Source organism: Saccopteryx bilineata, chromosome 5 (assembly GCF_036850765.1).
Source record: "Saccopteryx bilineata isolate mSacBil1 chromosome 5, mSacBil1_pri_phased_curated, whole genome shotgun sequence".
In the NCBI taxonomy this organism is placed as follows: domain Eukaryota; kingdom Metazoa; phylum Chordata; class Mammalia; order Chiroptera; family Emballonuridae; genus Saccopteryx; species Saccopteryx bilineata.
In genome coordinates, this window is record NC_089494.1 from 100,068,271 (window position 1) to 100,093,562 (window position 25,292).

Here is a 25,292-nt window from a genome sequence, read left to right on the forward strand (position 1 = left end):
TCATCTAGAACCCATCCATGTCCTTCTGCTAGTTCTATCACAGAGTGTCTGCCCAAATTGTGTGGATTTTCTCTTTTAGGGGCCTAGCCATGGCTGATTTGTCTCACTTTGTTAGTGATAGGCAAAAACCTATTTAAAATGTCATTTCAAAACCAAGTGCTAAATGCAGAGAGCCACTGCATCTGAGTGTGTCCAGCCCACATGCAGCTGAGAGCGGACGAAGGGCCCTCCTCGTCCTTGTTTGACCTGGCAGGGCAGGTCACTCACTGGAACAATGTGAAGGCTGTTCGTGGCCCTGACGCCAGAAGCAGGGCGGCTAGCGCACAGTGCACCCACGGGCTCAGAGTGTCCTGCCGTGCTTGGAGGACAGAGCGCCAGGTAGTTTCAGCTTTGAGGTCATGGCCTCCACCCCCCAGCACAATACTTTTTGTTTAAGCATATAAAATAAAAAGGTTTTTCTGGCTCAGTGTCATTGTGTCTTTATCAGAACACAATGTCCCACCTGGCCCAAACTTGATCTATGTCTCTGTGTTTTCCTTCATCCTCTGTCACCCCCACTCAGGTCTTTACTTCCTTGTGCTGGTCGCGGCAGCTAAATTGTAGTCTATGGACTTTAAATTTAGTGCCATCATTGGAGAATCCAACCTGTTGTAGTGTCAGACATCTGGAACAGCATCGGCAAGTAAAGAATAAATACATATTGTGAACTCTAACCCCACACTCAGAGAAATTTGAAAACATCAACCAGGATTTAACTTCTACTACTGCCCCCCAGACAAGTGAATTGGGATAAGATAGAGCATTATTATGAGCTGTATTATTTGTAGCGGCATTTTTCAGTGAAACCCGTGATTGATGAATTACACTGGTGATATGTGACTTGATGCAAATGCTCATATGGATCAAATAGAGTCAATAAATACAGAATGGAGATCATATGTACTCTGTAACAAAGAGGTCTCACCTGTCTCAAACTCCTGTCTTACAACTAAGCATGTCCTCTGCAGTGGAATAGTGTGGAAGCAACATTAACACCTTGTGAGATCTCCCATTCAATGGTAAATTGGCTACAGATCTGTGATCCTCTGCAGCTTTTGCAGACAGTGCTATTTCTTATCCTGACTGAGATATGAGAGAGATGAAACAAATATCATTATTTTAGGCAAGCCCCAGACTCTTTAGAACATTGAAAATATAGATCCTCTGCTTCTTTTGGTTTGAAAGAGGAACTTTAGAACTGATTTGATTACTCCCAGATCAAAAGTATGCTGTGTGAAGCAGAGATGAGGAAAAGCAAGTGAAAATATCAAAAATGTCCTACCTTGTTAAATATGGCTTTTTCTTTTATGATTGAGTGTGTGCTTGATTGCAGTACACTTTTGACTATTTTTCCATGGTTCTATAAAGTTAGTTCAATGAATTTCTGGTTAATTTGAATAATACAAATGTTCATGTGCGTTCTCGTGCCTCCTGACCATCCAGAGTATGATCATACAGGTGTAAGGCAACATTAAAAAAAGGCAAATGTATGTTCTTCTTGTTTCCATAAATTGGTTATCAAGCAAACATGATTTTAAGTTAATAAAACTGGAACTGGAACTAATTTCATTTTTTGAAAGAAAACTCACTCCCGAGGGTCAGCGAGCATGAAGAAAACTTACTACTCAAAAGGTTATTAAATTGATGTTTCCATGTAGAATGAGGGCTGGGAGCTTCCTAGTCTTCCATTTTGCTGACATAAATCCAATAAATTATTATTTTTTAAAAAGAGAATAATTCATTCTCCTTAAAACAAAAAAACAAAAAACACCTTATTTATTGATTTTAGAGTGACAGGAGGAGAGTCAGAAACATCGACTTATTCCTGTATGTGCCCTGATTAGTGGTCAAACCCATAATCTTTGTGTATCAGGACAATGCTCTAACCAACATAGTTATCCAGCCAGGGCAAAAATATTTTAAATGAATAATTTGTTGACACAAAAAATTGATTTTAATGATAGAACCAGTGTATAATACACATTATAGTTGTAGTTTTGAAGTATATATAATTCATATGTCTGAGTAAGCTGACATAGGAAATACAGATGACATAAGTAACATAAACTTACATAACTTGGGTTCAAATTATGTACCCTTAAGTAATTATTTTTTTATCCTGGAGATTCTTTTCTGTTTGTTTGTTTTGTTTTTGTTTTAATTTCTTATGTACTTCATTTAAAAATTTGAGATAACAATAATATAATAATATATACTTGAAGATCAAATGTGTTCATGAATATAAGCCCTTAGAATAGTGTTATTTAGATATTTATCTATCAACACATAATAAATATTATTTCTATTATATATAAATTCTGTGCATATCAATGTTATAAAAATATTTGCCTTTATAATTGATCTTGTGAAAAGTTCTAAATACTGGTAAAGTTGAATTTTGTTTTGAATTTCATGTATACATATATTAATGAATCATGTACATATCCCTTAAATATTTAGATGTTATTTTTTCAATATTCTATAACTGCAGAATCTCATAAAATAAAAGTTATAATTTATTTGAATTAAAAATATTACCTAAAGATATTGAATTATACCTTCTATTTGTCTATTTTCAATGAACACTTTGATACACTGACAACAGAATTAAAATAATCATATATACTATTAATGAAGGCTATTTATGTACCAGGTATCATTCTATCACTTGATTTACAAGTATTTTACTCACATATAGTATGTGAAGTATGTGCAATTATCATATTCTCATTATAATTGAATAAACCATAATTAATAAATAATTTTATTAGACTCATATCTCCATCAGTGAAAGATTATTTTATAGCCACTTGATTTAGCAAAGCTAACATATTTTTGCTAGAATACTTACAACTCATTTTGGGGAAAAAAGATTAATGACTACGAGGATTTTAATTTAATTTTCTTCCTTGACAATTTTGCTTTATTTATTTAACCTATAAATCAGAATATAATTCAATCTGTAAAATACAAATACAAATTAGAGTTTGCCAAAAATATGCAAACAATATACAAGAAATTTATTGCATTTTATAACTTTCTCTTATGCAGATGCCTGCAGTGTTTTAAAAAAAATTCATTTTTTTATATGACTAAAACTTTGTCAAATTGTAAAGGTTTTGTAAGATGTAGTCCTTTGCAAAATATCTTATCACTTTTTTTTTATGGTAACAGGCACGTCTGCCTCCCACCTTGTGAAATTAGCAAACAGGTTCAAGCTGACAAAGAAATACCTTATCTGCATTGTTTCAGTGATGTAGAAACTCAGGGGCAATGCTTTGGATGCCAATGATAGTAATTTCCTGAACAGTGAGAAAACCACCTGAGAAAAGTGTACTTCAACCTTTTATTATAAAATTTATTTTTGCAGAAACCTTAGAGTGAAACCAGGTTCTATGTCCTTCACATTACTTTTAGTGTAAAGAATCAAGTGAGCAAACCCCCAGTTAATATCAGGAGAGTTTATCCATTTTTTGAGAGCAACTGCCTGCCTATTTCTAGGACAAGTGCTCATTTACTCCAGTACCTTGACTAATATCTCTAGCACAGTACAAATATTGCACTTTATAGTGAAAAAACAAATGAGATTTTTAAGTATCACGTAATATTTAAATTACCTTTAATATGCTTTGTTAACGATGGCAGAAAAATGTATATTTACAAAAAAGTCTGTATCAACTGCTGTAAGATATTAGAGAAATATATACTAAAAAGAAAAAATTTAATCAGTTGTGTGAAGAGTTAAACTTAAATTCCCTTCAAAATTCACATATCTAAAAAGAACTACTTTTTAGTACTAGTATTTTTACAAGTATTGACAAACATTTTCTGTAAAGGAACAGAAAAAAACTATTTTAGGATTTGCTGGCTCTCTAGTCTGTATTGTAGCTACTCAGTTCTGCTGTTTTAGCGTGAATGCATCTATAAAAAACATAAATGGGCCTGACCTGTGGTGGCGCAGTGGATAAAGTGTCGACCTGGAAACACTGAGGTCGCCGGTTCGAAACCCTGGGCTTGCCTGGTCAAGGCACATATGGGAGTTGATGCTTCCAGCTCTTCCCCCCTTCTCTCTGTCTCTCCTCTCTCTCTCTCTCTGACTGTCTCTCCCTCTCCTCTCTAAAATGAATAAATAAAAAAATTAAAAAAAAAAAAAAAACAAAAAACATAAATGTGTGAGGGTGCAGGTTCCAAAACCCCTCTATTTACAACAGGTGGAGAACTGGATTTGTCGCATACACTGGAGTTTCGCCTGCTCTATTTAAAAGATAATCGTTAAAGCTTTGGTGCATTTTGGGAATTTAAACATATTTAAGTTCAATGGCAGTGAAAAGAGTCTGGGGAATTTTCATTAAGATGTGCATTTTGGTGATACAGTTTATTATTTCTTCTACTATATTTATTTATGTTAGCATCAGCTATCTAAAAAAAATCTCTATAATACCCACTATGTATTGTATCCTTTTTCTAGGTCTGTGTTACCTAAATTATAATAAGACACTAATTCAGAACCTCTGCCTTTGCTATGATAAGTGTAAGGCCAGTAGCCACGGCCACCATCACAGCCACCTGGCCCATGCAGGTTCACATTTGATTCAGACAGACGGTAATGAAACAAAAGGGCCAAGAACTGGTGGGCCATTAGCTTTAATCCTAGCCTGCATCCGGTGGGCAAGAAATACACACAGTGGGAAAACACTTCTCTTTCCATTCAGGGCTCCCAAAGCCACTGACTTATCCGAGTTTCTTAGAATCAAAGGTTTCTAACCTCACCAGCCTTATTCACCTCTGTCCCCCATCTCCTTCTCTCTGCACAAACTGGCTTCTCCTTCAGCAGTTCACCATCTAGGCGGCTTCTCCTCTCCTCCACATGGCCATTCTCTGCTCTCCTACAGCATGTGCTCCTCTGCCCCATTTCATAGTATAGAAATCAAAACCTTTAATCCAATATACAAACATGGAAGTCTCTGATACAAAGTCACTTATCTGAGGCATAATGGGATTATTCATGAGAGTGCACCACCTACATCATACAACAGTCAAGGGTGTGGGAAAAGCTTAGTTTTGAAAAGATCTTAGTATTAAAAGGGTGGGAAAGGCTTAGTCTTAAAACTAAGCCTTAGGCTATAATGACCCTGCCTGCTTACAGCCTGTCACCTACACCAGTGGTCCCCAACCTTTTTTGGGCCATGGACCAGTTTAATGTCAGAAAATATTTTCACAGACCAGCCTTTAGGGTGGGACAGATAAATGTATCAAGTGACTGAGACAAGCATCAAGAGTGAGTCTTAGACGGATGTAACAGAGGGAATCTGGTCGTTCAGACTTAAATATAAATAAAATGGAAATAATGTAAGTTATTTATTCTTTCTGTGTGGACTGGTACCAAATGGCCCACGGACCAGTATTGGTCCACAGCCCGGGCATTGGGAACCACTCCCCTACACCCAATTCAAACTATAAGCAAGCAAACATATATCATAGTTATAAACTTATTTGACCCACAGTAAGTCACTGGTCCCCTTGAGCATCACAGAGACTGTAGAGAAAATGGTGTGATTGTCCTATGAGAAATGTCATGGGGAGAATGATGAATTCATTACTGTCAGAAAAAGCAGAAGATTGGTGGATAGCTTTTCTCGCAGCTCTCTAAATTTGATTAAAAACCAATGGGCTCATTCACATCTAATAAACTTACCCTTTCAATTCCCACACGTAATTTAGAGATAGCAGCATGAAAACACCCATCAATGTGCTGCTACACAGTCTGGGGGGATGTAAAGACCTTGTGATGTATTCCACAGCTGTTTTGAATAATGTCTCCAACATGACTTGTTAATCTCTACAATGATCAAGTGGCAATTAAAGATAAAACTGTGCTAACCTTTTCAAGAATGAGAAGAGCGAAACTATCAATGAGGTAGCAGTGGCTTCCTAGAGAGGCATCCTTTCAGGTGAAAGATCGCCCTATCCAGGCAGGAGTATTATTTATGCATTATTTATGCAGTGTGCCTGAGTCTGCATGAAATATGAAATCCCCATCCAGGAACTGCCTTTCTCAGCAGGATTATTTGAGATAAAGTGCACAATGGAATCAGCTGCATTTCCATAAGATGACTAAAAATGGAGAAAATGGAGTAACATGATTTCTTCTTTCCAGGCTTGAGTCTATATAAAAACAAAACTAATGAATAACATAGGTGAAAATAAATGGGCTCTGCTATGTGACATGGAAGTTTATTGTAGAGAAGTAACAAACAGTTATTTACATTATTAGCTTCTTTCTCTGCACCTCCTTTTAGATTTACCCTTATTTAGTAGATATTTTTCTCTCCCAAAGGAAAGAAGCTGTTTTTCACACACTCAGCGACTTCTACTTCCTACCCTGGCATGAACCTTCTTGAAAACAATAAACACTAAGCTTAATACCTGACTAAATGGGTGAAGGACAAAGAGAAAATATTTTTGAAAATAATTTATTAACATTAAAGATTTTTTTTGGCATAGTGCTTCAGCTTACATCTTAATATCTCATACCTTAAATTGATCTGTTTAATGTTGTCTAGCCATACAGAAATTCTCACATTTCTCTGCTAACCTCTAATTTTTTTATATATATAATTCCAGGACTTTAGAAATGCTATTATCAGTGACTACAGTAAAAAGTTTCCCTGTCATAACTTACAACTCAGAGAATTTCAGAACACTTGTATGTTGTTTACTGTGTACACCTGTGCAGGGTATATGGTGACCCTGAATCACACTTAAATAATTAGTTCCCTGTTTCTTTCTCTCTGAAGCCTTCTCTAGCTTCAGGTCAGTAAGTGCTTTTCCTCTGTTTCTATAGCACTTTGTATGTATCTTATCCTAATTTTAAATTCATCGATCCAAGCTATAACAATACCTACCTCCTTATAGAGGAAACAGAAAATTAAAACCTAATTACATCATCATAAATTTCACCTTAGAAAATACAGCCTCAGTTGGCAAGTTCTTAGTAAAGAATCTTAAGGAAGACAATTTGTAATAATGATGAGCACAAATTCTTTTGTTTCAGAATATTTTTCCCATTGAGAGGAATTGGACTCCCCCTTGAATTTGGCTAATTTTTGTGACATGATTCACCAAAGGAATGCAGTGGAAGTGACTTTCTGGGATTTCTGATGCTAGATCACAAGAAATCTTTAAAAGCTGCTGCCTGGGCCTCTTGAAATGCTGGCTTCTCAAGATGATCTCTTTGGAATACACACCTTTAAAACTCAGTCATCATGTTGTAAGGAAACATAGGCAGTTTCTAGAAAGATCCACATGGTGAAGAATTAAAGCTTCTAATTGACAATCTAAACTCGATTCCCAATCAGTAGCAAGCACCAATTTGCCCTCCATGTGGGCAGTAGCCTTGGAAATGATCCTCCAGCCACGGTAGAGTTGCCCTAGCTATGGCCACATGGAACAGAGATAAGCAGGGCCCGACTTGCAGGCTTCTGAGAACAATACATGATTGTTGTTGCTTCCTATTTTGAGGTATTTTGTAATTTAGCAATAGATAACTAGAACAATAAGAACACAGGTGTTTAAAGAAAGTCTCCCCTAGAGAATATTGTTATATATATGAGAAAAAAGTTAGTAAATATTTGCATTACCCTTTTATGAAACATCTTTGATTTCATTGTGAATGAAACTTATTCTTTTTACTATATACACCATACCAAAACAAAGCAATTAAAGAAAAAATATAAATATATTGCACTATAAGATGGTGAAACTTGGAGGGGTTAGTCATCTACTACTTAATAGAAAAAAAAAATGCAGTTCACTCAATTAAGTGACTTTCTCTAGGTCACATAATGACAGAAATGATAAAAAATAATTCCCTGATTCTAGGTCTGGGTTATTAGCACTGAAATAACATTTAAATAAAAAGAAAAAACATACAACATGTGATTAAATTTATAGTTTCCCACTCTGAAGCAGAAATAATATATCAATTAAAGGAGCTTTAAACATACAAGTTCTCTTGTATCAGTATTAGCCCATTATTATTGCAGGCCTGTGTCGGTGACAGATGGCTGGGTCACTCAGTTACTAACGGGATATAAATATTTCAAACTGATTATAAATGGGCCTTTAAATAAGAAGCTAAAAATATTTTTATAACTTAACTTCCTCTTCCCTTGTGTTAAGCAACTCCCATTAAATGTCCATAACTAAATATATTAATCGAGGACATCTAGGTCTATTTATATTGCAGAAAATCTCACAAAATAAAAATAAAACCATAGTAACTCCCTTTAACAAATGATATTTTCAAGAGTGTCTCTAAATAAGATATTCATTTGTTGGCACGTTTTAGGTGTCTCCAAATATTCTATCCCTATTTTTCAGAACTTTAAAGAAAATTAGTTGAAAAAAATTGAATGCAGTGATGATGTGAGAATTGATCAAGGACTTGAGGTCAGCGTCTCTTTCCTTACCATGTGAGCTGCAACATGGGTCCTTGGACTTTAAGGTAACCTGTCTGTGAGTAACTGTATGTGTATATGTGAGGGGTTTTGGTAATATTGAAAAGCTACTTTTTGCATGGTTAAATTTGTAGACTAAGAATCATAGCAAAACCACGTGTTTAGAAATATCTCAAATACTCTCCAATCTCAAAGCCAATTTTTTAAGCCCAGAGTTAAACTTTCTGTTTTTGTACCATAAACAAGGTCCCATCTCCTTTAGATCTTTCGCCCTCAGGACCAGCATAAACCATCTACTCTAATATGGATCACCTCTTTGGTAGTGTTCTCTTCCTACTCAAGGATCTGGCCTCTCTTTAGTATAAAACCACAATTAGGCGGCTACAGTAGACCAAAATGCCATCACCTCAGATTAGATTCTTCTTTCAGTCCTGAAGCAAATGTTCTTAAGGATGAAATAAAGAGCTTGTGTGAAGTAGGAGAAAAGGAAAACATATGGACAAATACTTTAAACAATTTATATTATGTTACCTTACTAGACTTGGATATAAATTAAGGAAAGTGGTAGGCTCAAGAATGTTTGCCGTATATCTGGCTGCCAGTCTGGTTGAATGGCTGGGCCTCTCTACTAAGATGAGGAGTAGAATCAATGAACCATGTTTGGCAAGAAATGATTCACTTAGTTTTGTATATGTTCAATTTGAGATGATAGATAGCTATAGGGAGCTGCCAAGATGGCAGTTGCATAATTGTGTGGAGCTTTTAAGCAAAAACTGGACTAGAGATAAGTATATGGGAAGGTAGTATACTGGTGATGGAGGTGCCAATGAAAACATTGGGAACAGGTGAGATTATGTAGAGAGATGGTACATGGTGAAGAATGATTTAAAGGTTTTGTGAAAACAGGTAACATCACAAAAATGATTGAGAATAAGAGTGCAAAGAGTTAGAAGAAAAATGTGAAGAGTATGATATCAGAGGAGCTAAGGGAGATAATATTTCAAGAATAAAATGGTCACTGGCATTAATTATTCCTCATAAATCAAATAAGGAGAAGACTTCAATCTCATTTTAACCTCTTAGGTGACATTTCAGTGGTAAATTTCTTAGTGTCCCAAACATGTCATGATCTCCCTCAACTCTTGGTTTAACATTGCTGGCTGTTCAGTGTGCCTGAAGTGAACTTTCTCTCTTTACTATTGAATTAGTCATTAGTCAGTCTTTATGTTTTTGGCTTAAAAGTTATATTCTCTGTAAAACCTTTCTCTAGCTCCTCTCAGGATATGTCAGGGGTGCAATTTATCAGCTCATATTGTATGTTACTTTATTAATTATTACTTTTTAAAAACTATTATTTCTTCCCATTAAACTGTAACCTCCATATGGATTGGAATCATATTTATTTTGTATACCACAATACCCCTAGAATATAGAGACTACTAGATATATGCTTATTAAATGTGTGTTGAATTAATAAATGGACACAAAGTTGTTTTCTATTTCATTCAAAAATCATTCATCTCTCCCTCCCCCCCCCCACCATCCCTGGCTTCTTTGATTCCTCTCTGGATGCTCTTTATTCACTTTTGAGGCACCTATAATTCTTCCCTTAAGTTTTGGTCTTTCCAGGGCTTAGTTCTTGCCCATCTTCTCTTGTTAAACTATTCCTGTACACACAAGTATGCTTTATTTACTAAATTCTGATCAATATCATCTATTCATCTTTGACCCCAATTTTCTCCCATGATCTTACCTATTCATTTTTCTATTTATTCAATCTTTCATTTGGTTATTTCACTGGCCATGAAACTCAATATAACCAATAATATAAGAATAAACTCTCTTTAATGCATTCTTCCACTGCACCAACATTCTCCTGGCAACCTAAGGAAAATATCTGGGACTCATCATAGACTATTGTGAGTTTTTGCCCAGTAATTCTGATCAACCACAATTTTCTTAATATATTTTTTAATTTATTTATTCATTGTTTTTTAGAGAGGAGAGAGAGAGACAGAGAGAGAGAGCAAGGAGAGAGAGACAGAGACAGAGAAACAGAGAGAGAGAAAGGGGAGGAGCTGGAAGCATCAACTCCCATATGTGCCTTGACTGGGCGAGCCCAGGGTTTTGAACTGGGGACCTCAGCATTTCCAGGTTGATGCTTTATCCACTGCACCACCACAGGTCAGGCCAATTTTCTTAATATTTTGAAAATTTTTATTTTATATCTCATTTTTTTAAAAATCAAATGCTTTTTTAATTTTTTTTTTTTACAAGGACAGAGAGAGAGTCAGAGAGAGGGATAGACAGGGACAGACACAGACAGGAATGGAGAGAGATGAGAAGCATCAATCATCAGTTTTTCGTTGGACACCTTAGTTGTTCATTGATTGCTTTCTCATATGTTCCTTGACTGCGCACCTTCAGATGACCGAGCAACCCCTTGCTTGAGCCAGTGACCTTGGGTCCAAGCTGGTGAGCTTTTTTTTTTATTCAAGCCAGATAAGTCCACACTCAAGCTGGCGACCTCGGGATCTCGAACTTGGGTCCTTCTCATCCCAGTCTGATGCTCTATCTACTGTGCCACCGCCTGGTCAGGCTAAATCAAATGCTTGTTTGTCAAAAAGTTTCTGAAGAACTTATCTGATTTCTTTACCTCCAGCCTCATTTGTCCTTCAGTTTCTTTTGTATATTGCTTAATTGTCTTTCTAAATAGCTTACTCTAAACTCTGCTGCTCCAAACTTTTCAGTGAGATCTTTTTTTTCATAACTCTCTTTAGCATGGCAAGCAAGCCCTTCCTGAGAGGATTCCTGGCTTCCCTCTGACATTCCAGTCTTATTCTACCCTTTCTTCATCATTATAAAATTGTAGTTCTCTGAATGTGTGTGTTCTTTTTATACCATCATGACTACATTCACCTATTTCTTTTCCCTGGTAATAGTCCTTTTGTGACTCTTGTCAAAACTAACAACAAACAACAACAAAACTCCTAAAAAAATGTGATCAGTTATTAATTGTTTTGTGAAGCATACCACTCCCATGCCTAGAAAATAATTTTTTTCTGAGTAACCCTCTACTTTATATTTAGATTTGCTGCTACATTTTATCACTGAATTCTCCTGGCTTCTTTGCCTTTGCCTTTTATTCACCTCCTATATTGTAATCTTTTTTGAGTTCAGATTACTAAAACTAACTTTATATTTTCAAAGCCTAGCACAATGTCTATATTCAATAAACATTTTATAAATTTAAATTAACAGTTCTTGAAACACAATTGTTAGGAGTTTTAAAACTTCTCATCCTGTTAGAATTTGGGTCTTTGTAAAATTAGTCTTGTCTCTGAAGCAACCAAGCTACTATAATACCAAACTCAAATTTAATCGGTGTTAAATTTAAATCCATTAATGTCATTGTTTCTAATAAGATATTGACATATAAGTAGGAAGTACTCTTGTTGTTGGTGGTGGTGTTACTAACTGAGTTGAATATCTTGTTAGGAAAATAGTAGAAGCATCATGTTTATGTTAAACTAAGTCAAAATTTAGAACCGCAGAAATTTATTATATGTAAAACATTGAAAATAATAAGATGATGCTAAAACCATCAAATAGAAAATTACTTTAGTTCTGTAGCATATCATTTTCTCATCCATAAAATCAGTAAACTCACTTATGAAAAATACTCTATAAATCCCTGTGGCAATGGGAATAGGAATTAAAATTCTAATAAAATTAAATTCTAAAAGATTAATGTTGCTTGATATGTTTAATGACAACATTAAATATAATGCAATTTTGTTAACTTCTTTAAAAAGCAAGTTGACAACCAATGATAATATTGTTTTAGCACAGGTAACTATTTGTGTTTGAATGTCCTAAAAGGTAACTTGAATGACAGTAATAAAGAGGAGTTTAGCTCATTGATTTTTTTATAATGTTTAAAATAAAATGAGAATTTCTTTAGAGTCCCTAGAATATTCAGTGATTACATAAGAGATCTGTTATTAATTTCTTTACCTACACATCTATCTTTATTTTTAACTAAATACAATTTTCTACTGGGATATTAAGAATATATAAAGAAGATTTCAATTACACAATAAGGTCTCATAAGTATGAAGTCCTTCTGAAGATATATTTAGTTCATAAATATTACTCTCTAAGGAGTGGGGTGCCCACTCACTTTGGAACTTATTAGAAATGTAACTGTATGCTTAACTCCAGAACTGTAGATTCAGAAATTCTGGGGTAGAGCTCAAAAACCTGCATTTTAGTAAGCCCTCCTGATGATGCTGAGGAACACTGAAATTGAAGAACCTCTACCTACAGGTAAATAGGGTTATGGAATTTTGGAGTGTAAGGAAACTTAGAAACTATCTCATTTAAAAAAAATTAAAAATAGCAAGGCAGCTCTATAGCTAACTGAATTTTTAAACTTCTTGTATTATACAAGCTTCTAAACCTGAGGAGTCCAAGTATAGAAGTACTAAAATTGTCTGCACACATACACAAACACACCTATACGCACACATATACATGGTCACAGGTGCATGCATAAAGCAGTTCCAATATTTACTTCTTCAAGGAGTTCCTAAAATTTTTATTGACCTCTCAATTGAATTAGACTTTATAAGCAATAGTCAATTCCTTCACATTTTAAGAAGTAGACTTAGTAAGGCTTAATATTTCAAGCCACAGATACATCATTAATCTAGAAAGAGCTTGGTCAATATCAATCAAATCCATTAAATAATTTCTATGTGGCTAAACAGTTAAGGAAGACATAGCCGAAAGCTTTTCTGTCATAAATCATTCCCAAAACATATTTTAAAACAAAAATTTGCATTTCAACCCATATATATTTTATTAAATGCATCTATTTAAAGCAGTAACATTACAATTTTGATTCTTTTTCAAAAGCTTCACTGCAGATGCTATAGTTATTTTAATATTTTATACAATAGTATTTTATATAATAACTAATGCAATCATCTATAAAAGTTCTTTCTTAATTTGTGTGTCTGTGTGAATAGATATGCTGTTCTCAGAAATTAAAATGTTCACAGTGCAAAAGTTTTGTTTCCCTAAAAAAATAGTAGAAACATAATAGGCAGTTAAGCATGAGCAGAGCAAGAACAATGGACCAAGTACAGAAGGAAGGTCACCAAGGTAAAAAGCCCTGGGTGCCTAGCAGTGGGCAAAACCGGGAAAACAAGAACATTATCCCCAGAGTAACTTTTTCTTCCTAGCATATCATGTGGTTTAGACCCTGACATTTTGCAATGGGAAATGAATACGCTATATTACTGATATTAGTTTGGCTAGCCATAGAATAGAATAAAAATAAGACTATACTAATTAAATAAGCCTATAAAAGGATATATAAAGCCAACCATGTTAATCTTAGTAAATATTAAACCCAGCTTATTAGTCTAATTGTAACTATGATTTAATATTATCACTCTAGTAAGCAAAGCTATGTGTTCTATAACAAATCATAAGTATACAATCAGTTCTATGCTTTCACCTCCGGCTGAGTTCTCGTTATAGCTCAACAGCACATTCCCCTCACAGAATACAGAATGTTAAGCTGGCTGGTGGTGAATCACAGGCATCTGTCTGGCTGATGAACATCAAGAGATAATATCAGAGCAAGAAGAATAAACTTTGGCCCGCTTCCTTCTCTCCCATCTCACTGATGTTTGATATTCTGATAAAGCCAGGAGGACCACAGAGCCTGACCAGCCATTAAGATAAGAACTTTCCATCCTCTCACATTGCCTGCAAACAATAAGTTTATGACCCACATCAAATACATCTATGCTTTGGTTGTATTTAAGCGTCAGCACAGGAAAGCAGCAAAACCAGAGAAGCAATGGCATGGCTGACACCTGGACTAGCTGCATTGGACTAACGACCTTTGGTCCTGGAGCCGACCAATCAGTAGAGTCAACAACTCTGAAAGGACACACCTAGAAGGCTGATGAATATTCTATTGAAATCTTTCCTTTGAGACATCTTGATAAATACCCTCAAGAAAGAGCCTAATACTGCTCTCTGTATGAAGCACGTCCACAGCTTTCTATACCCTCTTCCCCCAGCATGTTTTCCTTGCCTCTCCCTTTCTCCTAAGCTCCAAGAACCCTTCTTTTGCCTTTGTAACTTGTTTCCAGAGCCCATATTTTCTAAGGCTCACTTCTTCTACTTCCATGACTTTCTAATACTTTCTCTTATGGTTTGAGTCTTGGTTCTGGATTCTTTCTTAGCCAAAACTCAAGTACCACGTTGCTGAACACAAGATCTAAAACCTGGTGTCATTTTACCAACAGGAGAAATAAATGAAGACAGCGCCCCTATAAAGAGTTAAAATTGTGCCAAAAAGAAATTGCACTTTCCAAAAATAGTCTTGTTGTTCAGGAAAACAGAGGACACAGGCTAAATAAATCAAACTTCTATTTTAAAGAATTCATCTGAACAAAAACACAGCACTAGATTCATTACCTCACAAAATGGGTAAAATTCATGGGGTTTTCCAAGGAGTTAAATTTGGTTTTCAGTCTTGGTCTGATTATTAATATGTTTGGTCAAAGAGGGATTTAAATATCTGCTTGAGAAAAGTAAAAAATATGTATGTTATACTTAACTTTATCACCACCTCTTCACCCACCACCCCCTGTGCCTGCCCCCAAATTCCAGTAATAACAGCATAAGCAAACTATACTGTGCTTCTGTGTAACTGGCGATTTCATATCAAGTCATATACACACAGGCTCAAAGTCAGAGAGAATGAGCCTGTTAGTTCAATAGAATTGGGTTAAATACTGCTGGAACTCTCGGGGTAAATTAAAAATACATTTCTAGGGCCAACTCTGCTTTCAACAAAAGTTGTAGAATTTATATCATGTATTAGATAAAAAGCATGTAAAAAAATTCTGGAGATTTCTCCTTCTTTAGAAAGCATGTAGTAATTTAAACTTTCTGCCTGTATATGGTCACATAAAATTTATACAGGAAGAAATTAAATGTATAAAATGATTTATTGGTAGGTTATAAAGCTTGCAAGTTTGGGATTTCATACATCTTCATGAAAACTGTTATAAATCTCTGTAACTTAAATTGCTTATTTTACCTCTACAGAAGCAGCATAAACAGAGCTAGCAATTATATGTAATAAACTTTTTCTTTAATATCACAGCAATCCCATTTTCTTAACACATTTGTCATAATACATATTGTGCTCAGAAACTGCTCATATCTTTTGCAGTTGTGCAGATACTGTAGTTTCTGTGACTAAGTCAATATGGCCATAATGTTGTGAAAAAATTATTAAAAGGAATAAAATCTTTGCTATTCCTTCTGAGAGATAACATATTTTTTTTACCAATCAAATCTTAGTTTTACCATTTATAGAAAAAATCTAAAAATAATACTTTCTGTTAACATTTTTAAGAACATTTCTTGAATAATAGATTTGATAGAACATTGTATACAATCTGAGATAGTTAATGAGTTGCACGGTATCATGAATATAAATCACTAATATGTGTTCAGCCTGTGTCACTAAGAATAAATAACTCATCATGTAAAATTTGCAATTTAAATTTAAATGAATTAAAGCATTAAAATGACACTAATTTTAAAGATAAAATTCCATTGGCCATTCTGCAACAAAAGTTGGAAAGTGCAGGGCTATTCTCACCATATACCCCCTTTTCAAGGAGTACTGGCTAACAATGGAGATATTGTGTGAAGGCTCTGGACTACCAAACTAAACTGAGTCATAATCTTTTCTGCTGCTGGTCTTGTCTTCAGTTTGTAAAATATTCAATAAAGTGATGCACTATAAAATGAAATATGCCTGTGTTTTAGTAATTTTAAAGAAAAGTTATATCCCTCTAAAATAATTTATTTTCATCAGTTTTTACAATTATATTTATTTTAAAAATATTAGTACTTCATGCAGATCTAATTAAAGATAGTTGTACTAATTTCCTGGAGGAGGGAAGAAGTCAGTGAGATTTAGAATTTGGAAAACAGCTTGAAAATGAACAGAGGAAGGAGAATTTTTTTCTCATTGAGATGTTTTCTTCATTTCTTTGAGATTAAAAATAAACTAGTCTCAGGATTCTTTTCTTTCCCCATATCCTTCTCTTTTACGTAAGTCAAGAAACACTTGTTTTTGCATAAAGTTATAAAGTCAGGTACCTACAAGGCCCTGGCAGTTAAGACACTTAAGTGGCAAGGGCTAGACCAGTCAGAGAAAGCAGCAAACGAGGGAAAGAGTCACCCTCAGGAGACAGCTGCTCTTCATGACTGACTGGGTGAGGCCAGGGAGTAATGGAGGCTAGACTTTCCAATATTCTGGAGAATTCAAAAATGCAGATTTAACTTGTATGCCATAATTTTTCAATATTAGTTCAATTAAATTAAAAAAGAAAAGAAAAGAAAAAGAATGCTGGCCTAACAATTTTTTTTAATTGCTTCTATTTCTCAGTCTCTGGGCTAGTCTCAACCTCCTCAGGGCATACAAGTGAAAATATTATGGCGTTGTGCACTATCATTATATTGTAATAAAATTTCTTTTAGATCAATATCCATTAGTGTATTCACAGTCATATGGAGTTGGCCCTGAATCTGAAGGTTCTTTAACAACAATAAGCACTTAACTGTGTGCATGACGTGATTCTTGGTGACATAGAAAAGAACAAAGAGAAGCTTTAGCATTGGTATTCAGGGTGGGAAGCTTAAAACAAAGAAGTGAGCCATAATTCAATTTATATGTTTTACGATTATAAATTATACAGTAAATATACCAGTACATGTAATGACTTTGAGATGTCTTTTTCCTCTACTTTTAAAGGGTTTTCTATTTTTTATTGATAGAGTATTATCTTTGGTTAATCAAAAACCCACAATGTTCTGTAATCACACAGTATTATATTTACTAAGTACCTGCTTAATGTACTAGCAGCAGTATATCTATATTTAATAAACCATTTAGCTTACATAATTCACAAATAATATAGAAGGAAAGCACAGAATTTGGAGTGAATGATTTGCATTTAAGATTGCTGTGCGACTTTGGGCAAATTTATTATTATCTGAGCCTTGGTTATCTAAGCTGTCATGCAAAGCTTATAATCTCTCTTTCTTAACTTGATATAGTAAATATAAACATTCTTTGTCAAAAGGGCAAGGCTTTGAAAATGTTCATCATTATTTTTAATAATGTGTTTAACAAAAACTATAAAACAAAAACAATAAAGTAGATGTGGCCATAGACTTTAAAAAGATTATCCCATTGGAGAGGCATCTATAAATATTTCTATTGATTATTTTTCAAACATAATTAGCTTTCTAATATGTCATACACCATCACTTTGGGCAGCTTCCTCTGTTATTATTATTATTATTATTATTATTATTATTTCTTTTTTTGCAAGAGAGCCAGAAAGAGGGACAGGTAGGGACAGACTAACAGGAAGGAAAGGAGATAAGAAACATCAATTTGTTGTGGCACTTTAGTTGTTCATTAATTGCTTCTGATATGTGCCTTGATGGGGGTTGAGGAGCTACAGCAGAGTGAGTGACCCCTAGCTCAAGCCAGTGACCTTGGGCTCAAGCCATTTACCTTGGACTTCAAGCCAGTGACCTTTGCGCTCAAGCCAGGGACTATGCGGTCATGTCTATGATCCAATATTCAAGAAAGTAACCCCACACTCAAGCTAGTGAGCCCGCGCTCAAGCCGTGACCTCAAGGTTTTGAACCTGTGTCCTCTGCATCCCAGGCCAAGACTCTATCCACTGCACCACTAACTGATCAGGCTGAGCAACTTCCTTTTTAAATGTATGCATAATTCTTAAAATTACTTCCTCAATATTAACTAAATAATTGTATAGAGCCTTCACATTGTCTAAGCCAGTGATTTTCAACCTTTTTTGAGCCGCGGCACATTTTTTACATTTACAAAATCCTGGGCACACCATCTACCAAAACGACACAAAATGACACTCTAACACAGTACATATTATACATATAGTTAATAATATAGTTTCTAAATGTATTTATACTCACTTAGTGTGAAACCTGGGCCTGTTTCAATGAACACAAAAGGCATATCCTGGCAGGAATGGTAGAAAGAAACACACGAAGCTCTTCCTCAACAGTTCTCAGTCTCTCTCTGTTTTTAGTTTTTATTACAGTCAAGCTTGAGAAGCTCAGCTCACATAGATATGTGGTTGAAAACGGAGCAATGTCAAAATAGCTTTGTTGGCCAGAATGGGGAACTCCTTGGCAACAGATAACCAAAAACTGTCCAAAGGAAGATCACCAAACTTTAGCTTTAAAGTTAGATAACATTGTGATGCATTGTAACGCATTGTATATCACCCTCTGTGGGGGCCTCTTTTAAAAAGAAAAAGGTCAAGTATCTATATACACCATCAGGATAGACATAACCAGCTGAGGCTGAGGCTTCATCTAGTGGTGGCAACATTTACCTCCAGTCCTGACCAGGATTAGAAATCGGAACCATAGGGAGGAGTAGCAGCTTCAACTACTCACTGCGGCCACATAATGACAAGTGCGCGGCAGCCCAAGCGGGGACCTTCCTGGGTGTGGATGAGAGGTGGCCTACTATTGGTTCACCACTAGTGGTCGGGATGAATCTTAGAAGGTGATTGGTCAGTGAGCGTTCCCTGTGCCTCCACTCTTCCTGTCACTGATAGCTGGAGGGATTGTGAGGGGAATGTTTATGTTCGGATGGAGGCGGCTGGCAGCGGGCTGTATCCGGCATGCGGGCCATAGTTTGGGGACCCATGTTTAATTTCCCCACGGCACACCTGACCATGTCTCATGGCACACTAGTGTGCCACGGCACACTGGTTGAAAAACACTGGTCTAAGCTATCATATACTGTAAATGTATTTTGGCCCTGGGCCAGTTGGCTCAGTGATAGAGTGTTGGCCTGGTGTGTGGAAGTCCTGAGTTTGATTTCTAGTCAGGGCACATGGGAGAAGTGCCCATCTCCTTCTCCACTCCTCTTCCTTTTGCTTCTCTCTCTCTCTCTCTCTCTCTCTCTACCTCAGCCAGCAGCCATGGCTTGATTAGAGTGAGTGGGCCCTGGACACTGAGGATAGCTCCATGGTCTCTACCTCAGTCACTAAGAAAGAACTCAGATACTGAGCAAAGGAGCAACATTCTAAATGAGCAGAGAATCACCTCCTAGTGGGCTTGCCCCATGGATCCTTGTCAGGACCCATGTGGGAGTCTGTCTCTGCCTCCCCTCCTCTCACTGAATATTAATTAATTAATTAATTAATTAATTATAAACGACCATCCTTTACATTGGAAAGAAGAAAATTAACTTAGTTGAACACACTATGTGATCCTCAGGCTTTTCTCTTATATCTTTTTGTAACAAAGTTAATTAAGTGCTTATTACACTGTTTTTATAGGACCATTTTATCTACTTTGTATACTTCATGGGTTGAGATATATGAGACATTTTTTTAAATGACAGTATACATAGCACAACAGCTCATTTAGATTCAGCAAGATGTCAACTCTAAACCATAATAATCCATACATCATTGCAGACAATGTTACTGACTCCATATGGAGTTTACTAAGCCTTCACTTCTGTCCCTGAAATCACTGACATCTATCTTCTCATGCTTATAACTAAAAAAAATATTAAATTATAAAAGGTGTTTAAAAGCATTTTTCTTTCACCAAAAACTGTAACAGAATAGAAATTAGGCATGACATGTTTATGTTCAACAAAAATTAAAATTGATATATGATAAATCACTGCTGAATAAAACCTTCAATAGAAAGCAGTGAAAGATTTATTATCAGCTCTTGGTTTTGTATTATATATATAATTAGAGGAGGAACCCATCCAAAGGGTGGATCTGGTGGTTGTCACAGTCAGTAACTACATGACATGAGAATACCTGGACATGATGCATTGTGGTTCTGTTTTTCACTTTTAATTCAGATATTTTGGCATTAGTTACAGAGCTGCAAAAAAGATTTTGAAAATATATTGAGTTCTTCAGGCTAGAATTTTCTGGATGATTCAAGTCAATATTAACAAATTATTCAATCTTTAAGACTGTTTATACTAAGTGAGGAGAAATTATTTGGTGAAATCATGTGATAGGTTTTAGCTATTCTTACCTGAAGAAAGCAGCCTGGTTTGGGTTCCCAAAGCTGAGATATACCAGCTATAAAACCATGGAAAAATAATCCCTTTGAACCTAAACTTCTCTAGCCTTCAAAGGTCAAAGGGGATAATAACAGCACGTGCGCGCGCGCGCGCACACACACACACACACACACACACTGTTGAGGGACTTGGGAACCCTGTTGAGATCAGTGAGAGCCTAAGAGTCTGAAGGGAGAGTCCAGAGAATGAGTAGGGGCTTTGAGAGCCCTGAGTGAGTGGGAAGTGGTTTTCCCTGTCTGCCAGTACTAGACTCTAATAAAGGAATGGCTCACTATTTTCTGGCTCCACTGTTCCAATGCCATCTGCCCTAACCAATGGGTACCGGCACCTGCATGGCCACGATAGCAGCCCCTGTCTTTACATTGCTCTATTCCAGTTGTATTATTATTATTATTGTTATTATTATTATTATTCCCAAATGTTGGCAATGATAAGAACAAGTCCCAACAAGTTCTGCATCACAATTTATCACAATTACCACAAGAAACTGAGCTTCTTCAAATTACTTTTATCTTTATGACTTTGTCTGTATATCTTTTAAAACTGCTAGCAATCAGACTCTGGAAGCATATGTTCCACCATGCCTTACAGAACTCATGGACTGTCACTGGCAAAATTCCCATGTCCTCAGGGTAATAAAAATCTGAATTCACGGCTGACAGCTTTCAGACCCCCACCTCTGCCTTTCCCTTGTGCATCACTCTGGCGGGAAGATAGTAGAGCCCAGGTGCTCTTTCCCTTGGCACCAGCATGGAAGTGCAGACCTGTCAAATTCCAGCCAGTGCAGGAGCTGGCAGCCAGTCCTAACCCCTTCCCACAATATGTACCAATGCCATCACCTCTCTCTTCACCTAAGTTGTTAAGTGTCCTAAGTGCTTATTTTGCTCGCTCCAGAAAGTTCCATTGGATAAGCAATAACAAGTTTTTATAACCTCTTGGTGCATGTCTGGCATAATTAGTCTTGTCATTCAAACAAATTTTATGTGTGTATATTTTTGGGGGGTGATCTTGTCCTTCAAGAGCACCCACGAAATGCTCAATTGCTTCTTTATCATTCCTTTGTAGTTTTTTTCTAACTAAAGTTTGGCAACTTGAAAGCCCTGAGGCTATACATCCCTCTCAAGGAGAGGCTGCTTTTTGTTTCACATGTGTCTGGACACTAGAGGTGGAGTTCTGTCTCAATTAATTCTCAGTGCCTCATTTAGAATATTGTTTCTTATCCTCCCTAAAAAACAAAAAATCCTCCAGATCTTTTCACTTCTCTGGCAAAGACTATCCATCTTTATTTCTACCATGATCTCAACCGATATTTTAGATTACTCTAACAGTGAAAGATATGACACACATCTCATCCAATGGCTCAGGTTAATAACATCGGCATTTTTCTCACTTCTTTGTAACTATTTATCAACGTCTACATCCAATTCATCAATAAATGCACTCCACATTCTAAAAATATTTTACCATGAATATATTCCCCTCTATTTTCTTCATATTTGACTTGGACTTCAACATCTTTCTGAGAATTTTATGGTGGTGGTCTGAATAATGTCCCCAAAGATATCCATGTCCTAATGCCTAGAACATGTGAACGTTAACTTAAATGGCAAAGAGACTTTGCACGTGTGATTAATTAAGAATCGTGTCAGGGAGAGAGTATCTTGGATTATTCAGGTGGAACCTAAATGTAAGCACAGGGGTCCCTATAAGAAGGAAGCAGGAAAACCATAGCAGGAAGTAGGAGACAATGGGAACAAGAGTTTAGACGGATGTGAGGAAAGGGGTTATAAGACAAGGAATGCAGGTGGTCTTCAGAAGCAAGAAAATTCAAGGGAAAGGATTCTCCCCCTTGCTATTAATCCCATGAAACTGATTTTTTACCTCTGTTCTCTAGAACTGTGATGATTCATTTTTATTATTTTCAGTTGCCAAGTTTTGTCAATTTTATTGCAACCATGGAGAACTCATACATTTGCCTTCTTCTATACTTTCACCCTTACAATATGCTGTTGGTAAATTATACATTGTGTTCAGATGCAGTCACTGCTCAAAATGCTCCAATAGTTTTCTATTTCAGCATAAAATCCTAAATTCATACCATGGCTTATAAAGTATCAAATCATTTGGCGACCTCTCTTTTATTGTTCTACCCTTTTTCAGGCCTCTCCAGACACACTGCAGTCTGTGCTATTTCTTAGACATGTCAAACATGCTCCTGCCTCAGTCGTTTTTCCCTCATTTCATTCATAGCTCAACTGTCTCATAGAGTGTCCTTCCCTGACCATCATGCACACAATAGCCTCTATCAGTTTATTCTTTGATCAGCTTTTCATTGTTATTTCCTCTTTTATTTGGCTTTTGTTGCTATTACATCACTTATTAATTTTTCTTTTTCTAAAATATAAATTTCAGGATGAAGTCAGGGGCTTTATTTATTTTTTTAATACCTCTATCTCCAGATCTTAGAATACTGCCTACCTTATCATAGACAATCAATACATATTTGTTGTATGAATTACTTAAGTATTCATAATTACTATATTACTCTATTTTTGTTTATTTAAATGATGCTTTTGATGTAGTTAACACTTTATATGCCTTGCAAATTGGAGGTTATTGATTTAATTCTCATATCAACCCTATGAAGTATATACTATTATTATGTAATTTTTTTCTTTTTATTAATTTTAATGGGGTGACATTAATAAATCAGGGTACATATGTTCAGAGAAAACATCTCCAGGTTATTTTGACATTTAATTATGTTGCATACCCATCACCCAAAGTCAATTATCTTCTGTCACCTTCTATCTGGTTTTGTCCATGTCCCTCCCCTCCTCCGAATCCCTTTCTCTCCTCCCACCCACCTCTCCCCGCAACCACGACACTCTTGTCCATGACTCTTAGTCTCGTTTTTATGCCCCACCTATGTATGAAATCATACAGTTCTTAGTGTTTTTTTTATTTACTTATTTCACTCAGTATAATGTTATCAAGGTCCACCCAAGTTGTTGGAAATGATCCGATGTCATCATTTCCTATGGCTGAGTAGTATTCCATAGTGTATATGTGCCACATCTTCTTTATCCAGTGATCTATTGAAGGGCTTTTTGGTTGTTTCCATGTCTTGGCCACTGTGAACAATGCTGCAATGAACATGGGGCTGCATGTGTCTTTATGCACCAATGTTTTTGAGTTTTGGGGGTATATACCCAGTAGAGGGATTGCTGGGTCATATGGTAGTTCTATTTTTAGTTTTTTGAGAAACCACCATACTTTCTTCCATAATGGTTGTACTACTTTATATTTCCACCAAGAGTAGATGAGAGTTCCTTTTCTCTGCAGCCTCTCCAACCTTTGCTATTACCTGTCTTGTTGATAATAGCTAATCTAACAGGTGTGAGATAGTATCTCATTGTAGTTTTGATTTGCATTTCTCTAAAAGCTAATAAAGATGAGCATCTTTTCATATATCTGTTGGCCATTTGTATTTCTTCCTGAGAGAAGTGTCTGTTCATGTCCTCTTCCCATTTTTTTATTGGATTGTTTGTTTGTTTGTTGTTGAGTTTTATGAGTTCTTTGTATATTTTGGATAATAGGCCCTTATCTGAGCTGTTGTTTGAAAATATCATTTCTCATTTAGTTGGCTGTCTGTTTTTTTTGTTTTCAGTTTCTCTTGCTGAGCAAAAACTTCTTAGTCTGATGTAGTCCCATTCATTTATCTTTGCCTTCACTTCTCTTGCCTTTGGAGTCAAATTCATAAAATGCTCTTTAAAACCCAGGTCCATGAGTTTAGTACCTATGTTTTCTTCTATGTACTTTATTGTTTCAGGTCTTATATTTAGGTCTTTGATCCATTTTGAATTAATTTTAGTATGATGGGACAAACTGTAGTCAAGTTTTATTCTTTTGCATGTGGCTTTCCAGTTTTCCCAGCACTGTTTGTTGAAGAGGCTTTCTTTTCTCCATTGTGTGTTGTTGGCCCCTTTATCAAAAATTATTTGACCATATATATGTGGTTTTATTTCTGGGCTTTCTATTCTGTTCCATTGGCCTGAGTGTCTATTTTTCTGCCAATACCATGCTGTTTTAATTGTCATGGCTCTATAATATAATTTAAAGTCAGGTATTGTAATGCCCCCAGCTTTGTTCTTTTTCCTTAGGATTGCTTTGGCTATTTAGGGTTTCTATAGTTCCATATAAATCTGATGATTTTTTGTTCCATTTCTTTAAAAAATGTCATTGGAATTTTGATGGAAATTGCATTGAATTTGTATATTGCTTTGGGTAATATGGTCATTTTGACTATATTTATTCTTCCTATCCAATAACAAGGAATATTTTTCCATTTCATTGTATCTTTTTTGATTTCTCTTAACAATGTTTTGTAGTTTACATTTTATAGGTCCTTTGCATTCTTTGTTATGTTTATTCTTAGATATTTTTTTGTTGATGTTGCAACCATAAAGGGAATTATTTTTTTGAGTTCGTTTTCTGAGGTTTCATTGTTGGCATATAGGAAGGCAATGGACTTTTGTATATTAATTATGTATCCTATGACT